Raw genomic sequence first — 18880 nt, forward strand, 5'->3', positions numbered from 1 at the left:
TTAATTTTGTCCATAAAAAATGTGTCTATTGAACATTAATTGAGTATTGTTTGTTATTTTTTTACTCGTTTTTTGGTCATGTATTATTTAACCCTAGAACTGGCGGTCATTTCATCCTGTAGTGTCGGGCTGTTTTGGAGCTTCGCGCAAGGTTTTTTTAAAAAAATTATTAAAAATATAAAATAAAAGCAATATAAATAAGAGTATATATATTTTTGTGTTCAGAATTAAACGTAGAATTGCACTATATTGTAAAATTAACCATAAAAAATGTTCTAATAAACACTTTTTTTTAATCAAATATAAAATTTACGAAAAATATTTCTTAAATTTGGGGGGGACCATACCTAGCAAATGAAGTTATAGTGAAAAGTCAAATTTTATCTAGTTTCAGAAAAACATAAACATTATACACATTTATGAAAGCATCATAAAGCTATAGAACAAAAAGCAGCGATGCGTATAAATTCTGAAAATTGGGTGTACACGTAAGACTTTGGTAAAACAAGTTTTGCTAATACATTTATCTATGAATACATGTTATATTGCATATTTTATTACTTAGAATAAAATAGAATATACAGTACTAATGAAATAATTACCATAAATTATTTTTTGAAAAGTAAAAAAAAGTTAAATTTTGCCATTATTCAAAAATTTTGCGAAAAATTTTCATTCAGCAAAATATAAAATCGTTTCTAAAGCTTGTACTATATCAAAATTTATAAATTTATGGTTTATAAGTAATAGGAAATATTATGTAGTTAGAAAACTATAAATATAACTAAATATATTGAAAAAATATAGAATAACCCAAACAGTTATTATATATAACCAAAGAAATTACAGGAAATATATATTTTATTGTGAAAACTATCTATTTACCAAAAATAAATAGTTACTTCAGAGCTAAAAGAGTGCTATAAATAACGTTTAGTAAGTGAAAACAATAACAAACTATGTGAAATGAATTTTAGTCAAGTCATTTTGCCATAGCCTATACAGAGCCGGAAATTTCTCAAACATATTTCAGTAAATAGAAATTGATTTATTCTAAAATATATATGCTTACACTACTACGACGTCAAACAACACACTACACATTAAATACGACACTAAAACACGCGTAAAACTATTCAAACTTACAAATATCCACAGCTAATTTGTGTCGAAAGTGATACAGAACGGCAGCGGCAATATGGCGGTCACAACAAACTGCGTCGTTTTCTTTTACGTTCAAAATGACAAGCTTGCTACGTCATAACCATAATACAAAGAGGAATAAAACTCATCTGTTCCCTAGCATTTTTCTTCCCGAATCCAATGGTGCATGAATTATATCGATACGTTACCGGAGTATATTGTAAAAAGTAATTATACGAGGGAATGTTTGACCGACAAAATTTTGACGGTTAACACTACAGAAGCGGCATTGACCGACAAAATTATGTCGATTAACAGTTCTAGGGTTAACCACTATTTCAGTGATATTATTAACTGTGATTTCTGGTACTGTTTTATTTGTTTTATTAAAAAACTGAATTAAATAAATAAATGTATATAATACGAGCATAAACCTGCAGCTATGCTCACAATTTCATGCTGAATAACATGGACATGTTTGGCATATCCTTTTTAAATGACATACCAAACATTCCTGGGATAAATGGTCAGTAGAAGATATTTCAATCTCTAGTTTGGTCAATACACATATACTTCCAGCCATAGCAGTCTACTTCCACTCATGTTTTTTTAGTGCTAAAGTAGAGTTTGTTTGATGTCCTGAGCAAGAAATTGTGTGCGTGCGCACATGCATTTGCACATTTGACTGCAAATTCTACTTTGTTAAAAAAAATGTGTATTTATAGCCATTTTAATCTATTTCAGCATTATGTTTCAGCCTCTTTTGCAAACTTTTACTAAGAGTACCAATAGCTGTTTTAGGTCAGTTTGATTAGGATTGTTCTTCTATTTTTATTATTTTCCGTGGAAAAACTTTTCCAATTTTTCTCTTCATATGAACTTTCCTCGGACTTGAACAAATGTGAGGAAAAAACAGCTGAATAGGTCCAGCCATTCTTGAGTAGTGTGCTTATCAACATTTCATTTTTATTTATGTACATGCAGAGTTTGTTTATTTTATAACTTCACTAGTTCTGATATATGGCCCTGATTTTTAAAAGTATTTCTTGTTTTAATATCAATATGTACAATACATTTGAACTAGAAGTGAAATTTGCCAACAATTTTATATTTATGTAAATGTTGACTAAAGAGTGCATGTTAAGTAGCAAAAAATGATCCAAAATCTCATATTCATATGAATGTAAAATATTATTCATTCTTGGAGATGCTCCTAGAGCTCTTATATCATTAGCCAATGACAAAAATATTATATTGATTTTTAAACTTCACTTTTATATCCTAGTGCCAAGGGAATATCCTTTTAAATAATTATACAATAATATTCTAATAATAGACCAATAAACTATTTTCTTTAGTTAAAAGGTTTAATGGTTTCAATAGTTAAATTATTTTACTAATTTGTAATATGTAAACAATGAAAACAATCAGACAAGTGGAGATAAGAAGTTGTTGATAAATACAGAGTTCAGAGAACTACCTGCACATTCATTGCTGGTTATTACTTGACTTAAACTTGACCTTTGACTATTGCTATCTTCTTCTTTGATAACAAATATAAATATTCTCATTAAAATCAGAGTCATTCATAGAGTGTGCTATTTCGAGAAATGTTGCTATAATTGTATTTTAAATTAAGAAGGGTTCTTTGATGCATTATTGACTACATTATGGTGTAATAATAATTCACATGAGACCATTTCACTTGAGTACTATGTGTAACTAAACCAATAATAATAGGTGAGTACTGATCGTTCTTAATAAATTGTGACAGAAAGTTTTTAGTACAATTTTCAAAACTACTTTAATTTTTGATGGTATATTGAGCAAATTTTAAATGTGTGAAGTTACAGTAAAAAACAGAATTTTTATTATATAATAATCATATTCCAAAATTAAATCTTTTGCCGTAAGAAATGATTTCGAAATTATTATAAAAAGGAGCTGTTTGATCAACTTGTCAGGACTTTGTATTTATGAGGAACACTGTGGTTCATTCAGTACAGGCCGTCACTTTACTCATGTTTTCTCTTAAATCATGTTTTATAATTTATATGCTGCTTTGTTTATTTCCACAATGATCATTGTACCTGTTGGAATGAGTGCAAAGGGTGGAAATCTAGAGATGATGACACCGTTAAATTGGATTTTGTCTCGGACTATTCCAACAGTGTAACCAATAATGAAAACAAGATCTTTTCTTCTGACCTCCTGTTTTGATAGACAATATTATAAATAAACAGTTGAGGAGTTAGGAGTGACAAAGTACACAATCAGCTGTGACAGGCTATGTAAGCTGCCAACACGATATGCTTCTGCTAGGAGTGTAAACTTGGCTTTAACATTTTAACGTTAAAAAACATTCATGAAAAAGCCACTTCTTTACGTAGGAAGAAATAAAAGCTTATCACACATATTTTTATATGTAAATTAATTTTTATACTGTGTATGTTTATAAAAGGTGCATAGGTCTACATTGTAATTTAATACAGTATGTAAAAGCTGAACTATTTTGTTTTTTGTACTTTTCATAAACAAACATTTTTCTTTTACTGTAAAATAACAATGCGAAATTATTTCTTTTGTATACTTCATAGTCGAAGAGAACATCATAGTACATTATAAATAGAATTTTCAGGATTTTCCCTGGGTTCTGTAACTGGCAGACTGTCAAGAATCAACTGTTGTAATTAAACTCTACAACACCATTGATCAGCGAAATATCAATGAACTAAGATGTTTAATGAGTACAGTAATATTTACATACTAAAGCAAACTTCTCAATATAATAAGTTTTCTTGCTATGTCAGATGACCTTTTAAGCAAAAAGATTATTGATCTTATGTTAATCTCGTTTCAAGAAATGTTTATTTTGGTATTAAATGTTTTGAAGTGAATAGTTTTATTTTGAACTTTAAATTTTATATATATATATATATATATATATATATATATATATATATATATACAAGAAAATCTTTTTGTATTTGACTTACTGTTAAATGTTTTATAAAAGCTCTGCTTTCATGTGGGAAATTATTAATTTAGTTTTCATTTGTAAGCAAAAATTAGTACTTTGTGCTCTCCTTGAAATAAGTTATACAATATATTTTTGTGTTTAACAAATGCCACGTAACCATTATATCAATTTTTTATTGATATTTTTACTTGTTAATGATTTTTTAACATAAAAATAATTTTGAGCTCATTTTTTATTCTAGGATTTGGTAACAAATGTTACATTTATAATCTTGGAGTTGGCATGGGAGAAATGAATTGTTTTTGATTAAGCGGTCAGAATCTGAATCGGAATCTCTTAAGTTTATTTAGTAGAGGCTAGGCGTCATATTTGGCCAACTTTGGGTAATACCGAATAGACTCGAGTCACGTTACTGACCATGGTCGTCGGCTGCCAGCCTGTGTAACCAGTTGCACTTTAGTATCAATTCAATTGAGTGTAGTAATGGTAGGTCAATTTCACAGTTAATGTGCTCAGCACAAGTTTGTGATAGAAGGATAACTCTAAATTACTGACAGCTCGGCACTGCCTTGTGAGATACTCAAGCAGTGGCAGTATGGTACAGGATGAACCGGGGTGAACACACCCTCGACCTTGACCGTGTGCCACCCAATTTTTATGATGTGTGGACGTTGCTCTATAAATAGACCGTTCTTCACATGTAATGAGGACTACCGGAAGGCTATATTTTAATAATAAAAACATATTTTACTGTGATTGTTTGTTTATTTATGATGTGTACATTATTTCTGTGTTATATATCCAATAATCCGGCATGTTTTGTAATTCAGCATACCTCAAGTCCTGACCGTGGAGGATTAATGGAAGTTTACTGTAATAAAAATTAGCATTACTGTTATTCTCTGTAACGTTTTCATAACTTTAACCTTTACAGTGCCACAGGCAAACTAGAATGGTTTATACTGCTACAGGACGATTGGCTCTGGCACTTAGAGAATTAAATTTCTCCCAGAATTAACTAATAATTAATTAACAAAAATCAATTGTTGTTAATCCTTTAGAACAATATTAAATACATGCCAGATTTTTAATCAGCTTTGGAGACTTTGTGTTCACAGCAGCATTTACTGCCCATTTTCTCTGAAATGTAACATTTTTAATATCAATATTGAGAAAGTTATCATTCGTGCACACAACATATACACAGATAGAAGTCAAGATTTTGTCACCAACTGGCTGGAGAGGCTTCGCAAACATTTAGCCATTAAATTTTATAGTGGCTAATTTTGATTACATGGATGTATTATAACTATCATAGATTTCACAATCAATAACCATATCATAACTTTTCATCAGTAATGCCAGTAAAAAATCTGCAGTAAGTAAAATAGAAAACTCTGCTCCCTTTGCCTAGTTTGTTATGAAGATGACACTTCAGGCTAAGTTAAAAAATTGTAAGCTTTTTATGAAACCAACAAATCAAACAAAGTGACTACATCACTCATGCAGGTAATTTATAGAAAAATGTCATATGATTAACCTTCACTTTATGCTTTGTTTACTAATTTTTTTTATTCTGTATTTTCCTTGTTGCCATCATGGTTACCTATAAGACCAATTTAATCAGAGTCACCTTCTTGACAGACAGAATTTAGAATTCCCAACAGACTGATGTTTACTATTTTCAGTATCAATGTATAGGTTCTAGAAATAGGAGATTCAATCCTCAAGGTCAACTTTTTTACCATTACCATGTGTACAGACACAGATAAATCACATTTCGTCATCAACTGGTGTCACCTATTTTTCATTTGATCAAGAGGAACTAACAATTTAAATTTAAACAACCTTGAAGAAGATTGTGGCCGTTTACACTTTTAATTTATAATTCTTTTCCCTAAGTTGACCTGGATTTTGTGTTTTAAGTAAACCAAATGTATAAAATAACATTGCCTATTTAACCCTTTGGATGCCAACGTACCGGTATTACGGCCGTCGGCTACTCAACTGAAAATCGCCAACGGCCGTAATATAGGTACGTCACGTTTTTCACTTGTAATTTTCTTATAGTTCATCTTATTGCCGCGAAATTTTGACTAATCGATAGTCGATTAGTTGCTTTGCAACCACAAAGTAGTTAATTCGTTTATGGACTGTTTGTTTGGTCGTATTTGAGCTTCGCAGCTGTTGAATTGTTTGGTCGAGATTGAGGTTACGTTCGTGTTGCTATGCGTTGTTTACGTTTGTAATTCTCTCATTACTTTTGTTGTTAGGGCATTTTTACTATATTGATAGTGTCAAATATTGATTTGTGAATATAGTGTAACATTACATACAACGTCCATGCAAATTACAAAAACTGTGCCCGTGTCACATTTAGTGAAAAAAAATCATAACTGGACTTCTATATAAGGTAGACTTTTGAAATTTTGTAATTAGGTTAAGGGTTAGATATAGTTTACTAGGATATAACAGGAAATCAGCATACATTTTCTTTTAAACCACTTATTTGTGCTAAAAAAAAAATGTTTTTTTGGAAATTTTAATTTTTTTTTTCTTAATTTTTAACTTTTTTATAAGTTTAAATTACATTTATGCAACTAAAATTTACCAACAGAACAAGGGCATTTCATAAGCAAAATAATGGTAAAAAATCATCAATATCTGTTAAAAAATAAAAAAGTTATGATACATTTAGTGAAAGCTTGCAAAACTGCTGTAAATGCCCTTGGCGTTTCTGGGTAGTACTTTTGGAAAATGGGCTGGCATCCAAAGGGTTAACACTGGCACTGGCAATTGACATTATAATGTTGATCAGACACGCACTTGTTTTGACAGTTCATACAGTACATAAATCAACACTCCAATAACTATTTATGAACCACTTCAAATGGAAAGAATTGGTGATTTGAATGGTGGAATTTGTTTTGCTGCTTTATCAACAGTGATCTCATAGTAACATCATAAGATTTGCCAGAAAGATTGTCTTCATCTTACTATTTTTGAAAATTAGTGATATAGCATGAGTATGGTTTATCATGTTGGTTTGTAGCTTTTTATAGCTTTGTTTTTAAGCTATGCTAGGCTAAATTTTGATATATTTTTGAAACATTTAGTGTAAAAATTAAATTTTTTGCCAATTTTCAAAATGATCATAATCATAGTAACAAGTTTCTGTACATCTCACTACTTTTCAAAAATAAAAAAAATTTAGAGGTTATTAATTTATTTATTATTTTGTAGTGCATACAATTCTCTAAAATTTTGTATATTTGGAAAAATTTAGTGTAAAAATTATATTTTTTGTAAACTTTTGGAAATAATTGTACCCATAACAAATTCAGCCCTTCCTTGTACTATTTGTGGTTTTTACAATATATGTAATTTTTCATTAAGAGAACCTGGATACTATTATATATTTTCTGAACTAGATAAAGTGAAGAATAAATTGACTATCCCAAATTCTAATAATTAATATATTATCACACATTATCTCAAATAATTGCTAACACACATTACAATTGTTTTCATTATATCAACATCCTTAATATAATAACAACAAAACCTTCACTTACATTTAAGATTTTCCAATTCTTCCGTAAAGAGGTAAAGTAGTTTTTGGTGTAATTAAATAGATTTTTATATCCTATGTCAATGTAACATAAATTATTCAACTAAAAGATTCATAAGTTATCACAGAACTTATTCTGAACTTGCATATTAAGTGCAAATAAGCATGTAACTAACTTTGTAAGTTTAAAAATATTCCTGTTTGTGTTGCAGGCTTTAAGAAACTTCAAGTGAGCGTGAAAAGGTTGTCATCGTCACAAGGTGTAATAAAGAAGGCAGCAGATACGAGTTCATCTCTTTCTGAAAAACCAAGTTCTTCTGAAGAATATGATAATTTTGCAAATGTATCCAAACATAATTGTAAAGTAAGTTTAGACATAAGCGATTCACTTGTTAAACCTCAAGATAGTTTTTCAAAACAAAGCACAATCTCAGATAAACATACTTCCAAAAAACTTAAGGTTCATATGACCAAATTGAATTCGAGCTCCCCAAATGAAGAATTGTCTAATATTAGCCCAGAGAAAATGCAAACTTGTGAAGAAACTGTTCCTAATTTAAAGGCAGATATTGTAGCCGATGTATTGATACACACTGAACAGAATGAGCAGGAATTGAAGGAGAAAGTTAAATCTAAAAAGGATTTAATTCATGAACATGAAGATACCATTACTAAACCAAAATTAAGGAAGAGAGTTACATTTGACATGAATGTTAGTGAAATAAAGCCTAACTCTTATGAATTATGTTCTGATGTTTGTGAAAAAAATCATAGCCAAAATGAGATTCCTGATCAAGTTGAAAAAATAATTGGTATTAATGAAACTCCCTATGCTATCGATCTTATAGAATCAACTGAAAGTGAAATTACAGAAAATTCATTAACATTGGAAGAAGATACATCCATAGAGAATCATGACCAGAAGAAAAGTGAAACTCTAAATTCAAAATTATTGAGAGAAAATTCTTCAAATAATACTTTTTTATATTATAAGGGTATAATAGAAACATTGAATTCCTTCCAATCCTTGCCCTTGTCTAATGTTCAGAAAAAAAAATCATTGTCGCTAACTATTCCTAAAGCTGAAGAAATGCCAGAGGCAAAAATTCTAGATTCTCCCAAGAAAACATTAAAGAACAAGAAAAAGTTTGATACACATGAACTTCAAGATGATACCATCAGTGCGGATCAAAATGAGAAAGCAGATGTTAGTTCTGAAAAGTTTGATAAAAATGAATCTACTTCAAAACCATTATCTAGTAATAAGGCCATAACTGAATTAGATAATAACAGATACAAAAAATTAAAAAATAATAATAGTAGATCAGAGCAAAATGAAAGTGATAATGATGATTCTGTTATACTAGACAAAGAATTATCGGATTTAGCAAAAGGTTGTTTGGATTCCGATAGCACTGTTGGTGGAGATGATGATAGTGTCCTTAATTTTAACATTGCAGCATCAGATGATAGCACATCAGATGTTAATTTTGATCTTAATAAGGAAAAAATGTCAACTTCAAAACTATCTGTAAATCAACAAAGTAAACTTTCTTCTCCACAAAATATCAAAAAAAGGTTCTCCAAAAAGATTAAGTCTCTTGTAAAGAATGCAGATACTATTAACGATTTAGATCAACTGAAATCCTCAAAAGGTGTAAGCAAAGTTTCTCCCCAATCAGAGAGTGATTTTCCTATAACAATGGCAGAAGAAGATGATGAAATTGTAAACAGAACAAATGATGATATGGTAATCTCTAACAGTGAAGAGCCAAACACACATATTATTCATGTTAATGCCTCAGATACTAGTAAGCCAATTTCAGATGTAAATATCACTGAAGATTCAAAAACTGAACATGTTGAAAAGCATTTTAAAAACAGTAAAGTTCATAAAAAGAGAAGAAAAAGACTTGCTAAAAAATCAAAAATTAATTCAAGGGCTATTTCTTTTGTGGAAAAGAGTGGTGAGCATGAACTTATTCAGAGCACTAAATGTTTACCATTCTTTGAAATAGAAACAGACGAAACCTGCCATGAAGTAAAGGACAATCAGGATTCAAATAAGGACTCTATTATTGAAGAAAACTTGAAAAAAGTATCAAATACAATTGTTGGTACTGTTGAAGTATTGGGAAAAAATGAAATATCTAGTGATAATGTTTTAGAACAACAACTAGTACAAGAAGAAATACACAATAATTTAGAAGATTTAAAACCAAATAATGTTTCTCCATTGCGGAAAATACGGAAGACAAAAAGTAATATGAAATGTATTTTATCTGATTATAATAGTTGTGAGAGTGGGAATAAAATTACAAATTGTATCAGTAGTAATGTAAAACAAGATTTAGAGCTTAATAAGTGTCCTCTAAGACAGAGAAGAACTGTAAAACATACAGAGGAAGACTTTTCTCATAAAATGAACCATAACACAGAACATAATTTAAAGGTTACAGAAGAAATAAAATTACCCGAATCAAGATTGAGAAGAACACGTACAGTGAAAGCTACAGAAAAAAATTTATCAAGTAGCTATGAGGTGATTGAGAAGGATGAATTGAAGAGTAGAATATCAGAAAATAAAGTTGAAATTGGTGCTGAAAGTGAAATATTTTGCAATTATGAGACTGAAGAAATAAATCTGTCTGTAAAAGTTAACCAACCAGATCCTATAGTATCAGACGTAAGCCTTTCCTCATTAGCAAAAAGAACACGCAAGGGAAAAAAAGTTAACTATGGAATTTCTTCTGATATAAATGTTGAAACAGCTACTGAGGTATTGAAAGAAAATGATGTTAAAGACAAATCGGACATAGAAAGTAGTAAAGAAGAACATTCTGAGAAGGACATATCTTCAAAATGTAATTTCAAACCTAATTCAAAAAGGCAAATTTCTAACGAATGCATTTTAGGTGAAGATATAAAAGAATCATTGCAAGGAAAGAAAATTTGTGTGCAAAAGCAGGAGACAGAAACATTAAAAAGCTTGACATCTTATGAAGCTGTATCTAATCTAAAGGATGTCCAAAAAACCAAAAATGATCCTGAAAAGAAAATGACTATGCATCAAGATCAGACTAAGCAATTTGGAACACCTGATAGTCCTGAACAAAAAGTCGAAGCAATAAACCAAGAAAAAATTTGTGAAATGACACTAAATGATAAACTCAATAACTTTGAAGAATGTCAAGATAAAATTAAACTCAAAACAAATTTTATAAAGTCTGATTTAATGATTAAAGAAGATAAGACTGACACTAAAGAACAACTAGTAGTATCTAGATCAATGTCTACTGATAGCACTGACGAACCGCTCATATTTGTGAAGCAAAAATTATTATCAGACAAATTTGAGGAGGAAAAACCTCTCCAAGAAGAAAAAAAGTGTGAAGAATGTGAGGAAAAGAAAACCCTTTGTAAATTAAATGAGGTACAAAATATAAATATTCAAGGCATTGTTAAAACCTGTGTATCTGATACTCCTAACAGGACAGGAAACTCTAATGACCAGAAAAGCAATAGTTGTAATGAAGAAAAAACACTAAGAAATACAGATAATGACAAAAAGCAGTCCAATTCTAGAGTAAATAACTTTTCTAGTGGAAATTCTAATACCAAATCTTGTAACAATGCAAACGATGTATCTAGTTCAGATATACTACCTGAAAAAAGCCTTCCAAGTTCACCACAAGCTACAGAAGATGCTACTAGTATTAATAAAGATTTGTACCAAACTGCTCTGGATGTTTACTCTTCATTTTCTAATTCCACAATCAATATTAAGTCCAAGGATGCTCTCAGGAAGAAAAGAGATAAAGCCGAAGTTGATGCTGAGATCAAGAGAAGGTTAGCTGAAATAGATGAACTCGAAAAATTAGCTAGAAATCAGCATGCCAATTTAGTGGATAAAATTGGAACTAGGACTCGAAGCAAGGCAGCAAATCAAAACAAATCCACAACTGATGATGTTGTGAGTATCTCTAGTGATGAGTCTAATAACTCACTAGAGGATACATCCAGTATTATTTGTCAAAAATCCATTGAAATAAAGAAATCTGAAGATGTTGTAAATGAAGAACCAACTACCACTCATGTAGTTGAAACAGAAAAAGTACAACTTGAAGAAAATAAATCAAAAGACGACTTTCTAAAAATTAATTTGTGTGAAGATAATTTATCCACTATAGATGTATCTACTGATACAACAAAAAAAGTCAAGAATAAGAAGTCAAATGAAATCTTTTCAGCACTCAAATCACAGGAGGCCTCTTCAGAAAGTCCTAGCATGCAGTCAAATGAAAATGTTGAAACAGATGATCATAGTGTTCCAGAGACACTTCAGACAAAGAATAATAAACCAACAAATGAAATACTTGCAAAAGCTACTATTAATGGTGAAAATGTTACATCATTAATAACTATTCAAAATAGTGGACAAGATGATGAAAATAAACCTCTCTCTGATATTATTGAGGAAGAAAAGAATTCTTCTCCATTGGTTGAACAAAAATCTAAACGGGCCAGGAGAAATGTTGTGTCTATATATCAGTTTAGAGGAAGTGATGATGAAACAAACTCTAAGAATATAACTCAAGCCAAGTTTAACTCTAACTGTTTTTCTAAGAATAGACATGCAATAGCAAAGGATAAAAATAAACCTATAACTTCACCAGAGATTTTAAAATGCAAGCATCCATTTCAAGAGGTTACTGTTAGGAAAACTAGAAATAAGACTTCAATAAACAAGATTTTACCTAATAAGATTGTTGATTATAGCATAGAATCTGGAAAGAAAGACAACCATTGTGATAAACTATCCGAACCAGCATCAGAACCTGAATCAGTCAGAAGTAATTCTACAAATGAAATTCCTGAACCAGACTCTAGCACACCCGGATTGAATACTACAACAACATTAATTAGTTCAAAACTGTCACCAGTTGATATCCAAGAAACTTCAGTTACTAGAATTGAAAATGAATCGGATGTACACAATTTTATAGAGTCGGATCTTAATAGTATTAATGAAAAACAAGATGTAGAATCTACACCCAAAGAGGTTTTTAGACAGCCTTACAGAAAATCATTGATACATAGAAGGAGGAAGAGAAGAAAACCAATATTTGGAAGGCATGTTAGTATTCAGAAAAAACTGGTACCTCAGGAAAGTGAACCTAATGTTATGAATGAGAGCAGTGACATTGTCAGTACACAAAGTGAGGAAGCTGTATCATCCTCTAATAGTTCAATTCAATTAATATCTGCAAAAACAAAAACAAGGAGACGAAGAAAAACTGTTATGGATCTTTTGATGGAAGATTCAATGCTCTCGGTTACTAGAGATTTTCCAATGTCTCCAAATCCGTATATTTTGCCAACATTTTATAGAGACATTGATTTGTCAAGTCATAGTAATAAAACTGTTCCTTGTAATGATTCTTCTGTTTCTGAGCATAACTCAAAAGAGTCAATACAAAACCACGAATTGATCCCCAAACCAGATATCATTGCACAAAAATTAAGGCTGTTAGAAAAACTAAAAAGTATCAGCAGAAAGAGCAGAAAAACTAGACAGTGCAGGACATTGGTTTGTTACAATGAAGATTCCTTACCAGAAAGTCTCGTGGAATCTCCAGTGGGTGAAACAAATCCTAACACTACTGATGTAGGAATATTATCTCAAGAATTAGTTGTAACACCAAATGACAACATGAATGAAAATGAGTCAAATAATACTTCATCTTCATCAGAAAAAATAGATTTGTTAACAGAAGACCAAATAAATCTTACTCATGGCAGTATAGTTACATCACCCGAATTAAGGAAAAGGGTGAGAAAAACTATTTGTAAAGCTCATCTTAAAAAGTCAAGAAAATCTAGGTTTGTTAACAACTTAAAAGAGAATAGAGAAGAAAACCAAAAGGAAACTTCTACTATTTTTGAAGAAAAATCTGACACTTTAAAAGAAAACCCAGTTGAAAACAAGAATAACTTCCCAGAAGTTCAAAAAAATATTCATTTGGTAGAAATTAATAATAGCTTGTTATCTATTAGCAAAAGTAACATAAGTGAAGAGCCTTCAGATTTTGATAAACTTCTACAAAATAAACCAAATGAGACTAAAACAGAACTTTATAGTTTTGAGCAATCTTTCTCTCAAGACAATTTTGATGAGAAATCTGATGATGGTTCAGACAACTACCACAGTGCTTGCCCTTCACCATTGCCATCTGATAGTGAAGATGATGAAAATACCGTGTCAGAGGCACTTGTTAAGGAGCCTCCTTCAAGCACTAGTATTCTCAGTATGAAGCCGTTATCTCAAATACATACAGATAAAATATTGTGTAGCATTCTTAAAGCGAAGGTTGGGAAAATGTTACCATACTTTGGTGATACTTCAACAGATGAAGAAGATCTTGATGAAGATACTCCTCTCTCCGTAAAGCTTTCTAAATGTAGTGAAATAGTTAACTTATTGCCAATTGATGAAAAGAAAAATAAATCAAGCTTCGACGGTAAAGGAATATTAAATCACCAAGCAGGTCATTTTCCAACAACAAAAAAGAAAATGTTTAAATCAGAAGAACCTGCTTTTCAACATAGTCTACGAAAATCTGAAAGAAAGATCACAAGAAGTAGTGCTATTGATTCATCTAATGAGGACAACAATATCAAAACAATGAATAAAGAAGAAGAAGATAATGGCTTGTTACCCTTGAGCGCTACATCTCCTGCTTTACTCAGAAAAAGTACTCGAAAATCAAGAATTGTTAATTTTTCATGTCATGAGAAACATGATATTCAAAATAGCAATGATCTTATAACTGAAACAAAAAGCGAACTAAGTAATGATGTAACTAATTGCAATAATGAACCAAATTTAGACATACCAGAAAAAATAACAATATCTAAAAGAAGAGGAAGACCTCCCAAGGCAAAGCGAACAAAAACTGTACATAATGTTGAAGAAAAATTTGAAGAATTAAATACTGAAAATACTGAGAAATCCTTAAATGATCAAGATCATTTGGTTCATTTAGGAAATAATGAAATATGTGGTACTGAAATTATTGAAAATATACACATTATTAGAAAGAAAGGAAGGAAACCAAGAGCACATAATATAGATTTAATAAAAAAATCATCTAACAGTTGTGATGAAATTAAAATTGATGAGGATAATTTGGATGCCTCATCAGACACATTCAAAGTAAATCAAGACTCAACTAGATTGGAATTAAGTGATTTGGACTCAGCCATTCAGAAAAGTATTAGTCTCAGACGAACAAGATCAAGACGTACAAAATTGAGTGAAGACCCGCAAAAAAGTGGTCAAGATCTGATGAATGATAACTTACAACATGAAGAGGACATAAACAAAGAAGAGAGCTTGGAGTTGTCTCTGACCGAGGAAACAAATAATCTATCTCCGGATAAAGAGTTTGATACAAAGAGAAGAGGCCGAAAGAGTAAATCATTACTATCCAATAACAATGTGCACTTGCTGGTAAATGATAATTCTTTTGGTGATGAGGGCTCAAATGATAATTGCGTACAAATTCCACCTACTGCAAAGAACCATGAACTAGCCATAGAAACCACTTACAATGAATTACCTCCTGCTTTGGTAAAAACAAGAGCTAGAAGACTTAGAATTCAGACACCAGTTAATGTGTATTTAGAACCACCAAATTTAGAAATTCCTTACACATCCTCAGCTAAAGACAAACCTAGTGAAGTTGAGGTAGACATTGACTCGACTTTGGTCAACAGTAGTAGTAACGTAATTTTGTCAAATAAGAGACAAAAAAGAAAACTAAGAAAAGTGCTTGATCCTAATATACAATTGAAAGGAGATACTGAACATTTGTTTGTTTCTCCTGAAGAAGTTAGAAATCCATTAGATGGGTCTGAAAATAACGAAGAAGAAAATAAAATTAGTAGTTCAAATGAATCACATTTTAATATTGAAGAAAGGAAAACACTACCTAAGAAGAGAGGAAGGAAAATAAAAAATAAAATGAACTGTAAAAAATCATGTATAGAACCTAATTTTACAAGAACTGAAAATTACATGGAATCTGATTTAGAAATTGAAATAAATATTCCAGTATTAAAAGATGATTTCTCAAATGATGAAAATGTTAAGGAGAGTCCTTGTTTGGAACTGGAGAATTCATCAAAATCAATTTTATTTGAATCAGAAATTCATTCTGAAGGATACGTTGGAGCTTTAAATAAAAATGATTCAGAAGTAAGTGAAAACACTAATGCTTTAGCAAGAGAATCTACAAAACGAACAAGGAATTTGACAGAAAATGCTTTGGTGATAGAGTCAAGTAGCAGTGTTCAAACTGCAGTGTCAGAGGATGAAGAAGAAAGAGAAGGTGATGAAAATGTAACCAAAAAAAGAAAAATAAATGATGTTCAACCAGTTCAAAGGACAGTTTCAGATGAAATTAACAATAAACCATCTTCAACCAACTACCATGAACCTTCTTCAGATACAAGTGTCAACCAAGCATTCCTGTGGAATAAGATAAGTGGTTTCCTCAACAAAACAACAAGGTCAGTTGGAACGCAGGTAAAAGTCAAGAATATGGCTTTAAAAGGGTTTGATACTTCTGAACCAGAAGTAAGTTTACAGAGTGAGTTGACATTACCTCAAGTCATCAAAACTTTATTTGAAGAATTAAAATGTATAGACAGCAGCTTTTTAAATCCGTAAGATAATGACACTTTTAATATTTAAACCCACAGGTATACCTTTATTCTAATAAACATTGGATAAAATAATTACTTTTAAATTATTTAATAGTTCATTTTTACGGAGAATAATAAACTTTTCCTTTCTTAAAACAAATTATTTTCAAAAAGTTATCTGTTCATATATTGAAATAATACCACTGGTTACAAGAATTCAGGCTGTGAAAAACTTAGTATTACTCTTCATTTTAGCTGTTTAGGTATATTTTTAAAGTTGATAAAGCTTACGTACAAAACACATGTAAATATATAAATAAAATAGACCAAGTGCCTTTACATGTAAATGGACAGAATTACTATGTGTAGTTGCTATGTAAGATATACATTGTATATGTGTAAGTAATGTATATATTTCTTCTGTTAGGATCTGAGTTAGTCGTATCTAAGTTTATGTACTTATTGTTATCATTTAAAATCTCAATATGTAAAATCTATGAAAATATTATATTTTGCTGTTATTATATTGGATGATATTATTCAGCCAAATAATGTCCATTATATTCTATCTAAGTAATACATAATTGAAGAGTTTAGTATTATAATGTCTTTAATTTGGTACAATAAAATTTAATTAGAAATATTACATTTATGTATTATCTCAAACTCAAGCCTCAATTTTTATTTCTCAAATTGCTGCCATGGAAATGAAGTATTTAACAACTACTTTAAGGAGGTATTTGTTTTGGTAGGGAGTTTTTTTTTTTAGGAAAATTATGTTTAGTTAGGACTTGAAAGAGTTTGCCTTTTATTCTTGTATCATATTCCCGTTGGATGTATTGAAAGTCTGGCTTATTTACTTTAAACTTAAAGTAAGTCAATGGTTTTATATAGCTGTTATATTTTTACTATATCTGTTTTTAGGTCATTACTTAGTAATGTTTGTTTAGCACTAGTTTATTTTATCCTAATTTCTCTTTCAAAATAATCATTTTTTATTTAAAACTTTTACGTTAGCAGGAAAATGTTCAATGTAACAACGGCTTAACCACATAATATAAAGGGTGGATAGCCTATTGTAATAGTCTATTTACCATGTTTAACCAGAGTTCAAGTTAAATGTTTTTTGACAAAAAATATATATCGTTTACCTTTCAAATGCTCAATACAGCACCCATGAAATTGACGTATCTTTATTTACCTATTATTGAAAGTGCGATCAAGGTGATCCCTTTCACTTTCTTTCTCTCACTATTCTATCTCCCAGTTTCCATTGATGATACTGTAAACAATCAAAGATGTGTTTGTACCCAAGGTATGTCTATCAAGAGCTTGAACCTTGCACCTCCCCCCCTTAAAAACGACTTATTTTCATAAACCATATATACCTTTACCATGTTCAAAGAAAAAGGTCATCCCTATCAAATGGAATGGATAATAAATTTTTTTTTTTTATTTTAGTGAATGATGGAGTAATACAACACAAAAAGTTGTATTTGGATTTTGTAGATTTCTCTGCTTGTAACATTTAAATGACAAATTCTTGAATGTGTTTTAAGGAGAAACAATGTAGAATATAACTTTAAGAGTTATAAGAATTGAACTTTTCTATAATTTTACTTGTTAGGTAACATACTTAAGGTTTTTGTTTTATAGCTTTAAAAATTTAATGGATCTCAAGTACTTGATTCAAACATGTTTTGATGTTTAAAGGTCAGTTTGGAGTACTTGACTATGGCAGCAATCTCACACAATTGTGTGAATTTTATAAAATAATGTTTAAAATATACTTTTTTACTGATAAATCTGATTTTTATTACATACCTGAGTCTAGATTTATGAATCAATGGATTCTTTCAGATGCCCAGAACACTAGCAGGTTTAGGTCATGCATCTGTTTTTTTTTTTTATATCAACTTGGTTCAAAATAAATGGAACAAATTTAATTATGTCCTTTTCCATTATAACATTTGTAAACTCGATTCTTGGATTTATCATGTAAATTACAGATTTACATATTTTATCCTCAAATAAAATATATGTAATTGTATATTTTCAGCTTAATATATTTAAGATGACCGTCAACAAAAAAACCAAAATGTCCAAAATGTGTGTTGTGTGATTTTCAATGTGAGAACAATGTATAAACTGAGAAACTTATATTCTAATGTCATTGTAATTTTCCACTCCTTTATAAGCAGAGAGAGTTTCTGGAAAGTCTAGGTTGGTCATTATCTGGAGGTGCTCATGGTTTTTAAATTTCATGTGATCTTAAACCTGGAACTGGTGTGGAATTTAGTTGACTTGAACAGCAACAGCAGGTATCCTAGTGAGCTACCTCCTGTATTTTGTGAGAGAGTGAAAGTAAAAAGTAAGAGGGAAATCATTTCCATTGATTTTAATATAATAAAACGAAAATCCAAGCCAATATTGAATTTGAATTGTGTGTCACCAAAATAAAACTTGAATTAAACTCT

At 30.3% G+C, this 18880-nt stretch overlaps 1 protein-coding gene across 2 annotated transcripts in view; it reads left to right on the top strand.

The window, feature by feature from the left end:
• The window catches only part of LOC124357144, a 187024-nt gene extending 168816 nt beyond the window's left edge, over positions 1-18208 (top strand). For both annotated transcript variants that reach the window (XM_046808643.1, XM_046808642.1), the window contains one exon: positions 7907-18208. The gene's annotated coding sequence lies outside the window, so the exon portion shown is untranslated. The remainder of the gene's footprint in view (positions 1-7906) is intronic.
• Positions 18209-18880: the final 672 nt, after the last annotated feature.

Source organism: Homalodisca vitripennis, chromosome 3 (genome assembly GCF_021130785.1).
Source record: "Homalodisca vitripennis isolate AUS2020 chromosome 3, UT_GWSS_2.1, whole genome shotgun sequence".
Classification (NCBI taxonomy): domain Eukaryota; kingdom Metazoa; phylum Arthropoda; class Insecta; order Hemiptera; family Cicadellidae; genus Homalodisca; species Homalodisca vitripennis.